General features: G+C 39.8%; 1 protein-coding gene across 1 annotated transcript in view; it reads right to left on the minus strand.

Moving 5' to 3' along the window:
- The window catches only part of NPY5R (neuropeptide Y receptor Y5), a 59,344-nt gene extending 53,814 nt beyond the window's left edge, over positions 1–5,530 (minus strand). The window contains exon 1 of the mRNA XM_042467434.1: positions 5,418–5,530. The gene's annotated coding sequence lies outside the window, so the exon portion shown is untranslated. The remainder of the gene's footprint in view (positions 1–5,417) is intronic.
- Between the last annotated feature and the right edge of the window lie 6,197 nt (positions 5,531–11,727).

Here is an 11,727-nt window from a genome sequence, read left to right on the forward strand (position 1 = left end):
CTGGAGGGTATACTTTGAGGGTCCTGGAACATTTGCTCCAGCTACACCTTGTTCACCCTTGTCTATACACATGAGATTTCAAGAGAGACAGTCTCACAGAAGGAGCTTTCTAGAGCTCACTGCCGTGTAGCCAATCCTCATATCAGTCTCACTGGAAAAAAAGAAGGTATCAAATCTCTGAATAGGGTGAAAGAGTGCATAAGTGAGGAGAGAACCTATGCTGAGGGATGTGGATAATCAGTAACTGGTTAGTACCAAGGTCCTTGAGGTCTAATAGTTTTCAAGCATTTACACGTAAAAGAAGCAGTTGAATCATTCTCCAGTTGTGGGGCCAGCAGGAGAGCTTGTCCAATTGCACCCACCCCCTTGTCCTTTCAGCACCCGCTGATGCTCATTTTTCTAACAGCATGAGGAGATCACCACCAGAGCTTAGAAAATCTATATGCTGGCTAGGAGATTGTGAGAGTTAAGAGTCCAAAAACTTTTTCCCCCAAGCAAGAATCCATTTCAAAGCAGTGACTGCAGAACCCTTCCTCTACCTCACCTGTCCTTTCTGATTTAGAACTAAATGAGCTATGGCAAAAGCTGCTGTCTCACCGCAATCTGAGTCTTTTCTTAATCAGATCAAGCAGATGGTCCTTGCAGCAGATTGGTATTCCTGGAACAAATCCAAGCTAGCTTTAAAACAAAATTGGTTTGGACCCTGCACTTATCAACTCCAAATTCTGGCTTTCATTGGACAGTAATACCTTTTACTTCAGCACTGGCAAACAGTCATGTTATGTTATTTGTTGGGTTATTACATCATCCTCAGAGTTTTTATACTATGGAGAAATAACAAATAGACCAACAAAACAGGGGAGTGTAGGCAGAGGTTAATTATTCATGTTGTTAACACATTTTTGTCTGTTTCTTCCACTCCCTCCATTGCCTGAGGTTAAGCAATGTTGTATGAGATACTAGAATCAATATATGTGTTAACAAAGCTAAGCTGTGGCTAATGGAAACCTGAAAACCAATAAAATTATCATTTCTGCTGAACATTCTGCACAGATTCTATATGTGATGGTTTAATGAAAACTACAGGTAAGATATTTTGTAAACTCCCAGTGGACTACAGGAATTAGGATGAACCAGCACTAACTTTCCTGCTTGAGAACTGAAAACAGCACAGCTTGGGGCCAGATGTGCTCTTGGAAGAGTCAGCAGAGCCTCACCATTCCCCATTGCTTCTAGGAGCTGAGAAGAGAAACATCTGCATAGTGTGATCTTTCTGCACCAGTACTCTTCTGTTCCCTGAATACATAGGAGAAGCAACCTTCCTGTGCTTAACTCCAGGACTGCTAATTGCATCACAACTACAGTGCTTCATAGCTTTACCCCCCAGACTGAAATGAAGCCCCATTTTTCTTTATTTTGTTTCTTTACAATTTCTTGCCATCTTGGGAAGCTGCAATTTTGAGCTTTTTCCTCACTCAGTACCCTATTATCATGTGGTTCCCAGATGGATGTTTACTAGGTTAAAAATAATGGAAATGAGAACCGGGGGAGATTGAACAACAAATATTTAGATGATGATTTCCTTTTCTAAAGCCATTCATGGCCAGAATCGTATGGGGTCCTTCATACATTCTACCAAAAGACCAAGGATGCAGAATTGGGGTCTCCATGCTTTCCTAGATGGCCATGCCTTATTCTTCCTGCCTTATTCTTCTTGCAATGTATTTTTCCATTCTAAAAGCTTGGAACGTCTGTCCTAAAGTGCTTTTTAACGTTTTGTTTCTGTTTTGTTTTTTAAATATTGTAAGATTTGCATAAATCTTAACATACAGTACAATCACTTGCATCAACAGATGCAAATCAATTTTGATCCAGAATGTATTATAGACAACAATAATAAAATGAAAGATAACAACAATAATAAACAGTCACGAGTATGATAATACAATAAAAGGTATGATGTTGATTTCATTATCAAGGATTCAACGTTTCTGAAGACAGTACATCATCTGAAGATATGGGCAACAGGAGCATCAAGGACAGGCGGCAGAAACATGGAGTCAGTGCCATTGGTGCTACTGTTGCTGCTGCTATTGCTCATCTTTTCAAGGTACCAGTGAAGCGAGAGGCCATAGCAGAAGCAGCTTCATCACTGCTTCCTCTTCCTCTGCCTCGCTCTTCTGGTACTAGAATGGCTGCTGGCTCAGTGGAAAAAGAGGAAGGGAAGGAGCTCATGGCTGCCAAGATTTAGTGGCTGGAGAAGGAGACATTAGTCTTGCTTGCTGATGGTGACTGTGAGCAAGTTGCTCTTTTCTCCGTCCACTGAGATGCACCTCACCCTATGCCTTCAACATTTAGGGAGCAGTAGTGTCACCTCACATAGCTGGTATGTGTCACCTGCACTCCCCCACCATCCTATTGACAACCCTGGTTGAAATAGCTTTAAGCTAAAATTTCTTTATAGTATCGCCTCCACTTTTCAGTGGAATATGGTCCCTGCAAATCACTCTGAAAATGAATTTTGGTCCTCAGACTGAAAGAGGTTCCCTATCCTTGCTCTAGACAGTTTTCCAAATGATGGCAGAAATATATAGTTCCATTTTGTTTACTGGAGTGTATGTCCATCTGTTTCCTTGATGGAGAGGTGTACATCATAAGCCTTCAACATCAGATTTATCACACTGCCTCTGGTGCTTGAATTACCTCTTCTGAATCTGAGCCAAATTCGGAAGTTAGGCTGATTTTATTACAAGGACTTTCCCCTCAAAAAGGCTTCCCGTTGCCTCCAGTGTTGAATTTGGGCCCCGTAAGTTGCTTTGGCAGCCATTTTTTCCAATCCCGAAGCTTCCAGTTTGAAAAAAATTGCCATTGATGTGACTTACGGGGCCTGAATTCAACACTGGAGGCAATGGGAAGCCATTTTGAAGGAAATGTCCATGCGATAAAATCAGCCTAACTTCCGAATTGGTCTCAAATTCAGAAGAGGTAAGTTGAGCACCAGAGGTGGGGCGATAAAATCCTTCATCAACTCTCAACGAGTTGATGCCAAGACCAAAGACTGCATATTTGCTCCGGTGCTTAGGAATAAACACAAGCTCCTTCAGAACTACCACTCAAGGTAGGATTGCCACAGATTCTCAGAACTGTACTCCTAGCACTCAGATCACCAAACATGTTTTAGGTTGTTTGGTGATCCATTAGGCTCTTTTTGTGCAGTATCTCTTTTGAGTCTCTTATTTCTCTCCCTAGGCAAGACTATACCACCTGGGGGGATGTAGGTTGTTCCTCCTACCCTGTCTGGGCTTTCTTCCAGTACTGTCCTCTGTCATGCACTCCTTCTACAGGCTGGCTACTTCTATTGCCTAACATCTCCATAGCCACACTCCTGCTTTTTATAGCTGATTTATCCCACCTCCTTGCCTATTGAACTTCTAATGCCTATTGAACTTCTACTGCCTTCCTGGTACTTGTGAATTGCTCTTCAGTGCAACTGACTGCCTTCTTTGGATCACGATCAGCTCTAAAGCTAGAACTGTCCTCACTTTGGAAGAAACAGTAGAGGAAGAGGTTGGCAGCATGGTAGTCCCTGATACCCTCTTCACAGGGAGGTTATGATGAGTTCTCTATTTGTAGAATACAGCCACTGAACTTGCGATTTCAATGGGAGAACAGGGAAAGGGAGGCACAGGGTTTTTTTCTCAGATAAGGTAAAAGCAACCGGAAGAATTGTTTATTAGATGCTAAGTAGTTGGGAATAATTAATGCATGCTTCCGCACCTTAGTGTCAATTTTCCAATTTAGATCGCAGCAGCAATTATGCATTGTGTAAAAGACAACTGCCAAAATGAATTTTGGAACTATACCCAGGGTGCAGTTTCATCTCAGCTCAGGAGACTTTAAAAGTTGTTGTTTTTTTTAAACTCAGCCACTCCTAATTGCAATGAATGTCCTGGCAAATTATGTGCAGCAGTTTGATATCCAGTCTAATGCATATCTGCCTGGCACCCTCTCTCCTTGAATGTTGTGATCATCTTTGTTCAACATGGAAGTGTGTACAAGGGATTTTTGATTGCTAGGGAGAAGAGGGTGCAAGCAGAGTGCAAAGCTACTGTCTATATTTTTGGGTGACATCTGAAACAGGCATCTGTAAACCTTCAGATGTTTTCCAACTGCAGCTTCAGTAATCCCACTGGGGATATTACTGACATAATAGGCATACCTCAGATAACAATGTCTTTGGAAAAGAAGATCCTTTTTATAAACTTTTTTTATTCCCTTAGCATCTTTTCCTTCTTGCCCCTGTCCAGCAGTGTGTCTGCAGTGAACAATGCAATAAAACTTCAGCTAGGAAAGAGTGGAATTCTACGTTGGCTAATCCTAGAGCTGTGTGTGCTTGCTGACATCAGGTAAGGTAAACATGCCTCTGCCTTACAATTCCCTTACTGAGTATGTGTGAACAGCAAAACAGAGAAAAGGAGAAAGCAAATCATTGTGCCTGAACAGATACCCCCAGCATGCTAAAAAAGAAATAATAATAATAATAATAATAATAATAATAATAATAATAATAATAATAATAATTAAAAAAGAAAAAAAGGAAAAAAAAGGGGGGGGGGAGATCTTCTAATCTGACTAACAAAGTGGAAACTGTAAGACAGATGGGGTCTGGTAAAAGAGAAAAAAACTTATCCATGGATGCATATTGGAAGGACTTTTGGGTTGTTTCCAGAAGGTTCAAAATGCTTTTGTTCACTTATACACGGCTTACCTGACTGCTTAGTTCTAAATCAGATGATGAACACAGAATTAAAAGCTTTTAAACTGGTCTCAGGCATTCTGGTCTTGTAACTGTTTTTGCAGCCCATAAGTCTTTGCCTTCCATAAATTACACCACTGAACTTTGGCAGAAAATCATAAATCCTTTAAAAATTGGCATTTTTGCTTGACATAAAGGGGGTTTCTCCACTTGTCACCAGCATTTGGCAGCATGGTGGTAGAGGCTGCAAAATGCCTTATGGGAGCTGTATGTGGGCTGTGGATTGTACATTGTCTACCCCACTTCTAGCATCAATTTTGTTTGGTAAAAAAAGAGAAAATGATAATATTATTTAGCTTCCCTTACTGATTTCCACAACAGGAGCAAACAAGGTCAGTTTATTGTTGTGAAGTTGAAGGCTTTATTATTTGTCAGTTTATTATGTCTTTTGGCCAGTTGGCACTCTTCTTTGTGGTCTCATTTGCTAGCTATCAGAAGTACTGATAACTGCTGTGGCAGCATGTCTCCTTCTTTTAAGGACAGGAAATACAAAACCAGACATAAGCAGAAAACAGAGGCAGCCCACAAGGCCGAAGCAAGACCAACAAAACATAACCACTATAGTGGTTACCATTTGAAAAAATCACAATAGTCACTATACCTGTTCTCTTCACTGCCTGTAAAGAGCATTCAAGAAAAAATAAGCCATTTTTCTAGAGCCATGCAGTGTTTTTCCTCTTTGAAGTTTCATGGTTGGGGAAGCAGTATATGTTGAAATACTGAACAACAAAAGATCTTGGCAGAAATCCCAGGAGGCAAAGGTGCATTTTCAATCCAGTGTTGTTTTTTACCATGGTCCACAATTAATGTTACCCCCCTATACATATCTCTAAAGGTCTCACAAGTCAAAGGGTGGACTGAGAGCAATCTCATGCATGTCTGTCTGATCAGGACCTCTTTTGAGTTCTAATGGATTTACACAAAGGTAATTCTGCATTGCAAGAGTGAGTAAAGAGTGTTATGTGGTCAGCATGTGACCATTTCTGAAGCTTTAAGGGCCTGCAGCGTCCAAAAAACTTGTTTTGATTTTTAATTTCCCATGTAATTTTTACTAAGGCTTTTGGAGTAAATTTCCCCACACGTGCACCCTGGCTGTTTTATACCAGAAGAATAAACTGGAAGTCAGCTTCTAGTTTACTTCCTGATTGATAACATCATCTCCCCCCACCCCATAAGTATTTTAAAAAATTGGGAATGTGTCAGGAGTGTATGACACTCCAATTTCCTATACCCTCTGATTTTTCACAGATGAAAACTGGTACACATGTGGCCAAGCAACATCAGACAGTGGTCAAGATGGCAAAAGTTATTAATGAAAAAGGCCACACAGGCTAGGAGAGGATGCAGTGGTTTGCTTTTGCTTGAGCCTACTGAAAGGGCAAGACTCCAATTACAGTACTCCCCTCTTCTCCTCCTTGTTGAGTTAACTGAGTGTATTCGGCTTTTGCACTTTGAACCTAGTTTGCAGCAGTTGAGATAAGCTGAGAACAAAGAGAGAGTAGTGGGAGGATGAGAAACTGGGTCATTTTAAAAGCAGGTGAAAAATGGGATGACAGAGGATTTATCAGTCCCTGCCAGATCCACACAGCTGAAGGGTATGAATTCATGTGAGGGGAAGGCAATGTAGTTTCCCAGTTCCTGCAGTTCCCCAGCATGACATTCTTTGGTAAGATCCCTCATGACATTCTTGATTAAAATGTAGATTAGACAATGCAACAGTTAAATGGATTTGTAATTAGTTGAATAGCCAAACCCAAAGAGTTCTTTTCATCCTGGAGAAAAGTGAACAGTGGAGTGCCATAGGGTTCTGTACTGGGCCCAGTGCTGTTTGGATGAAAAAATAGGGGGCATGCTTATCATTGCAAATGACACCAAATTAGAAAGAGTAGCTAATACTCCAGAGGACAGGATCAAAAGTAAAAATGACCTTAATAGATTAGAAAGCTGGGCCAAAGATAACAAAATGAATTTCAACACAAAGACATGTAAAGTACTGCACTTAGGGCAAACATTGAAGTGCACAGATATAGGATGGGGGACACCTGGCTTAAGGAGACTATGTGTGAAAGGGATCTAAGTGTCCTAGTAGATCACAGGTTGAACATGAGTCAACAATGTGATGCAGCAGCTAAAAAGGCCAATGTGATTCTAGGCTGCATCAACAGAAGTATAGTGTCTAGATCAGGATGTAACAGTGCCACTCTATTCTATCTTGGTCAGGCCTCACCTGGAATACTGTGTCCAGTTCTGGGCACCACAATTCAAAAAGGATGTTAAGAAACTGGAGCGTGTCCAAAGGAGGGTGACCAAAATGGTGAAGGGTCTAGAAACCCTGCCTTATGAGGAGAGACTTAGGGAACTGGGTATGTTTAGCCTGGAGAAGAGACGGTTAAGAGATGATATGACAGTATTGTTTAAATATTTGAAGGGATGTCATATTGAGGATGGAGTATGCTTGTTTTCTATTGCTCCACAGAATAGGGCCTGGAACAATGGATGCAAGCTACAGGAAAAGAGATTTCACTTCAACATTAGGAGGAACTTCCTGACAGTAAGGGCTGTCCAACAATGGAACACACTCCCTCGGAGTGTAGTAGAATCTCCCTCCTTGGAGGTCTTTAAACACAGGCTGGATGGCCATCTGTCTGGGGTGCTTTGATTGTGAATTTCTGCATGCCAGGAGGCTGGACTGGATGGCCTTTGTGGTCTCTTCCAGCTCTATGATTCTATGATAGGGTTGAATTTTATTTCCCTGTTCCTCATAAACAGAAACCGTTTTCAAGGTAATTTCCAATACAAGAAAATTAATTTTACAGCACATTTGCTAATATGCCCCCTCCAGAAAGAAGCAGAGATTATGTCCCAACATGGAATACCAGATAATGATTACCATAGTACAACAATTACTTTTCTGTTCTATGAAGCATGACCTTAACCAAAGTTTATTCTACAATTGTAGAATTCAATTATCCATTTTATATTCTCATTTCATACTAGCCTCACAAATTACCATTATTTCCTTCATAACTTTCATTATACTGTCTGGTTTACTCAGCATGTTGCTTCTATTCATTCAGCAGCTATTAGCTGAATAATACAATTAGTTATATGTACAGTGATTTTTGGCTATATAGGCACCATTTAATTAAACCTTACAATGCATGTGTGAGTAAAAACATAATTATTTCATTTTTCTGACTGAACAACTGAGATCCTAATGTTGATAACAATAGTAAATTACAATAAGAGCTTGTTGAGGTACTGCTGCGATGTTTGGATTCTGGGAACCTGTATGTAACTCACCAATGAAAAATTGCTGAAAACTTAATGTTTTGTGTTATGGTAGGTAAGGAAATGTTCCCTTCACCTTTTAGGTGAGATTATATTTATTGTTTCTTTCATATAAAGTTGTTGAAGTCACTGCTCCAGTCCTATGACTTACATTCAGAAATTTAGCAGAAATTTCCTGGTTGAGGTTGGAGAGGATGGCAGGATGTAAGCCTCCAGTTGCTTAAATTGATGTACTGTGGAACTTTTAAAGAAATTGGTAACCCACAAGGTAATCTTAAAACCAACAATGGGAATTAATCTGGAAATTTTGTAACATTATAAATCACCATCTAGTGATTTAACCAGTAGTCATACTGACACTGCATTCTATACTAACTGGGGAAGTGCCTTTCATGGAGATAAAGTGAAAATGTCTGCTTCAGCAGCTCTCTCTTGAAGAAGACCTAGACAAAGTTGTACTGAGTTCAACAAAGCTTATTGCTAGGTAGGTAGATATGAGATTGCAGCCAATTTGGGTAAAAGATAGAGATGCTCTGTCAGGTGCAAGGTATTTAATCAATTGACATATGCAACTGGAGGCTGTTCCCGTGCTTACATACAAGCCATCAAGTGATAGGTCACTGCGTAGTCAAAATAATATTTCTACTAATTATTTCACTGGCAAGTAATTATAATAAAGGACAAAAGTTCACCTCATTATTCCTATATAGGGTGGTTCTAATGGGGGACAAAGATTCTAATTACAGGAATTGATACTTCCTGGCTGTAGTACCTGAAGAGACAGCAGGTGGCACATCAAGGCCTGTGAAATATCTGTACAGAGTGGACAGAACACTTACAAAGACGTGTAGAAAGATACACTTAATTTATGGCCTTCTACAGGTTTCTATTTAGATTTTTCTGAATTATAATATTTCCTGTAGATTGCTAATAAATATCACATCATTTACACTTTTAAAGAATGGGTGGAAATCTTCTTTCACAGTTCAAACAAACAAACTTTTAACGCTTTGATTGATAAACAAGGTAGAATTACTGTATATACTCATGTATACGTCTAGAAATTTAGATCAAAAATTGACTCCAAAAACCTGAGTCGACTTATCCATGGGTCAATGTAGGTTCATTTAAAAAAGAACCATCATCTGGTGAAAGTCAAGAGTGTTGTCTGACCTAGAAGCAGTGAACCCCTTCTATTTTCTCATCCATCCAGCCTTTAGTATGGACACAAACACTTATGCCTGCTGAAATTTTTTTAAGTTCATTGGCATTGTTTTCCTTCGCATTGTCCTTTACATGCTTTATTAGATGCCCCAAGTTTTACCCTCAACTTATCTGTGGGTCATATCAAAATCTATAATTTTGGTCCCAAAACCTGCCCTTGACTTATACATGAAGTCAGCTTATAGTCAAGTATATATGGTAGTCCTTATTTAAAGAAAGTGCAAAACTCTGGCATGCTGATCCAAGTTTCTTTCTTCTCTAATAATAAACCTTGTTTTTTTTCTTCAATAATGCATGCCATTTAGTTGTACGGAAGATATATCTTCTTTGTTTGGAATGGTAAATATTTTTTTTATTAAACTTTCTAAATGATTGTGCTCAGGTTCTTTTGCACATATATGCCTTTTAACAATTACAGGCATCTCACCCCATACGAGGGCTTGCCTTACCCAGATTTGAGGTCCTGTGGATGGCAAGCCCGGGCGGACAAAATGGCATGTGTGTTGCTGGCACGTGTGCAGTGCTGCTAACAGGAGTGTGCGCACATTGATTTTGAGTACTTGAGGACTTGAGTACAGGCAATTTTTCTCATATTCAGGGGGGTATGGACCAGATCCCCATGTATACAAAGGGTCCACTGTAATGCCTTAATCCTGCTGTTAGTCCTCATTAGAGAAAGCTTATAAAATCAGTTGAATCTACATCCAGGGTGACTCACCATTCATCAATTGATTCAATGGTTCTACTACAGCTAGGATTACAAATAGGATTTGCCGTAGACCTGAATTTTTGTTATTATGCAGCCTGAAATATCAATTTATCTATTATTACAACCTCAACATGAAGAAAAATAAATATATATATATTTACCTGCCTACAGGCTCATAAAATGAGTTTGTCTAGTTACAAGAACTATTACAGTTTAGACCCAGACAACCAAACAGACTGTATCTATCTATATGAGCCTGTCCAGAACCTGAGATCTATAGCAGAGACCCTTCTCTCAGTCCAACTATCTCCCCAGGTATGAATATTGGGAGCATGGGAAATGGCTTTCTCAGTGGCTGACCTAGACACTGGAATTACCTCCTCATGGAGGCTGAAATAGCCCCTGTTTGCTGTCCTTCCATTGGCAGGTACTGTAAAAGCTTTTTTAGTCAGACAGGCTTTTAGAACAAAACACTTTTAACAAAAGGGCTGTAAGTGCTGTTTTAAATTGCACTCTTTAACTTTTAAAAACCTTTGTTTGAATGCATGTTTTTAATATGGTTCAATAATTTAACTGAGTTTTAATGTTGATACACCATGTCATTCCCAAGAGCGGTCCTATTTCTATCAAAAGCTTAGAAACCTGGAACAAACTGAAAATTATTATTATTATTATTATTATTTTGTCCGCCCGGGCTTGCCATCCACAGGACCTCAAATCTGGGTAAGGCAAGCCCTCGTATGGGGTGGGATGCCTGTAATTGTTAAAAGGCATATATGTGCAAAATTATTATTGTTGTTGTTGTTGTTGTTGAAAAATAGAACACCTTAGATATTGGTGATTGGAATCCCGGATAAAAGTTTCTGTGAAACAAAGGAGCTAACAAAAGACTAACCGTTCACAGTGCCATCAAGATGGCAAGGAATTCTGAGTTGACCAATATCAGCCCCAGAAGCAAACTCCATTCTGAATGACTTGGAAGATGTAACCTTTCTATGGCACAAAATACTAAAAGCTGAAGCAGTTGCACCAGCCATCTTGTTTATTTTAAATCGTAATCTTTACGTGAACCACCTTGAAACTTAATCTTGGGGGAAAGGTGGGATACAAAGATGATGATGATGATGATCATCATCATCATCACCATCACCATCTAATAAAGGCATGCATCTCGTTTGTTCACCAGTTACCAACAGTCATTCATGCGTCCTATCCCTGCTGTTTCCTTGTTCTGCCTAGACTTGAGGACAACTTGCAGGGTTTTTGTTGTTGTTGTTGAAATCCTGGGTACAGAGAGATCTGGGTTTAAAAAAATACTTATGAACTCATGTCAGGGACATGGAAAATAGCTAAAGTGAACAATACATATTAGGACCATTAATTATTGTTTCTTTTAAAATGTATAACGTGAGTATCCCATGCAACTGTTCCCAGGGTTGGTTGTTGGATATTGTGTCAGTGGGGTGGTAAATCTACACCAGGATTTCATCTGAGCTTTAAGATCACTTAAAGAAGATATCAGAGGTATTTAGGATAGAGTTCAAGGGGTGAAACAGACCACCGAAAAACAAAAGATTGGAGCCGTTGCGGAGCCACGCAACACAGCCCCAATCCACCACAGAGCCAGCCCAAATAGGAGTGGAAAAGATCCACTCCTATTTGGGTTGGCAAAAAATTGGCTTTTCCA

Source organism: Sceloporus undulatus, chromosome 5 (assembly GCF_019175285.1).
Source record: "Sceloporus undulatus isolate JIND9_A2432 ecotype Alabama chromosome 5, SceUnd_v1.1, whole genome shotgun sequence".
Lineage (NCBI taxonomy): Eukaryota > Metazoa > Chordata > Lepidosauria > Squamata > Phrynosomatidae > Sceloporus > Sceloporus undulatus.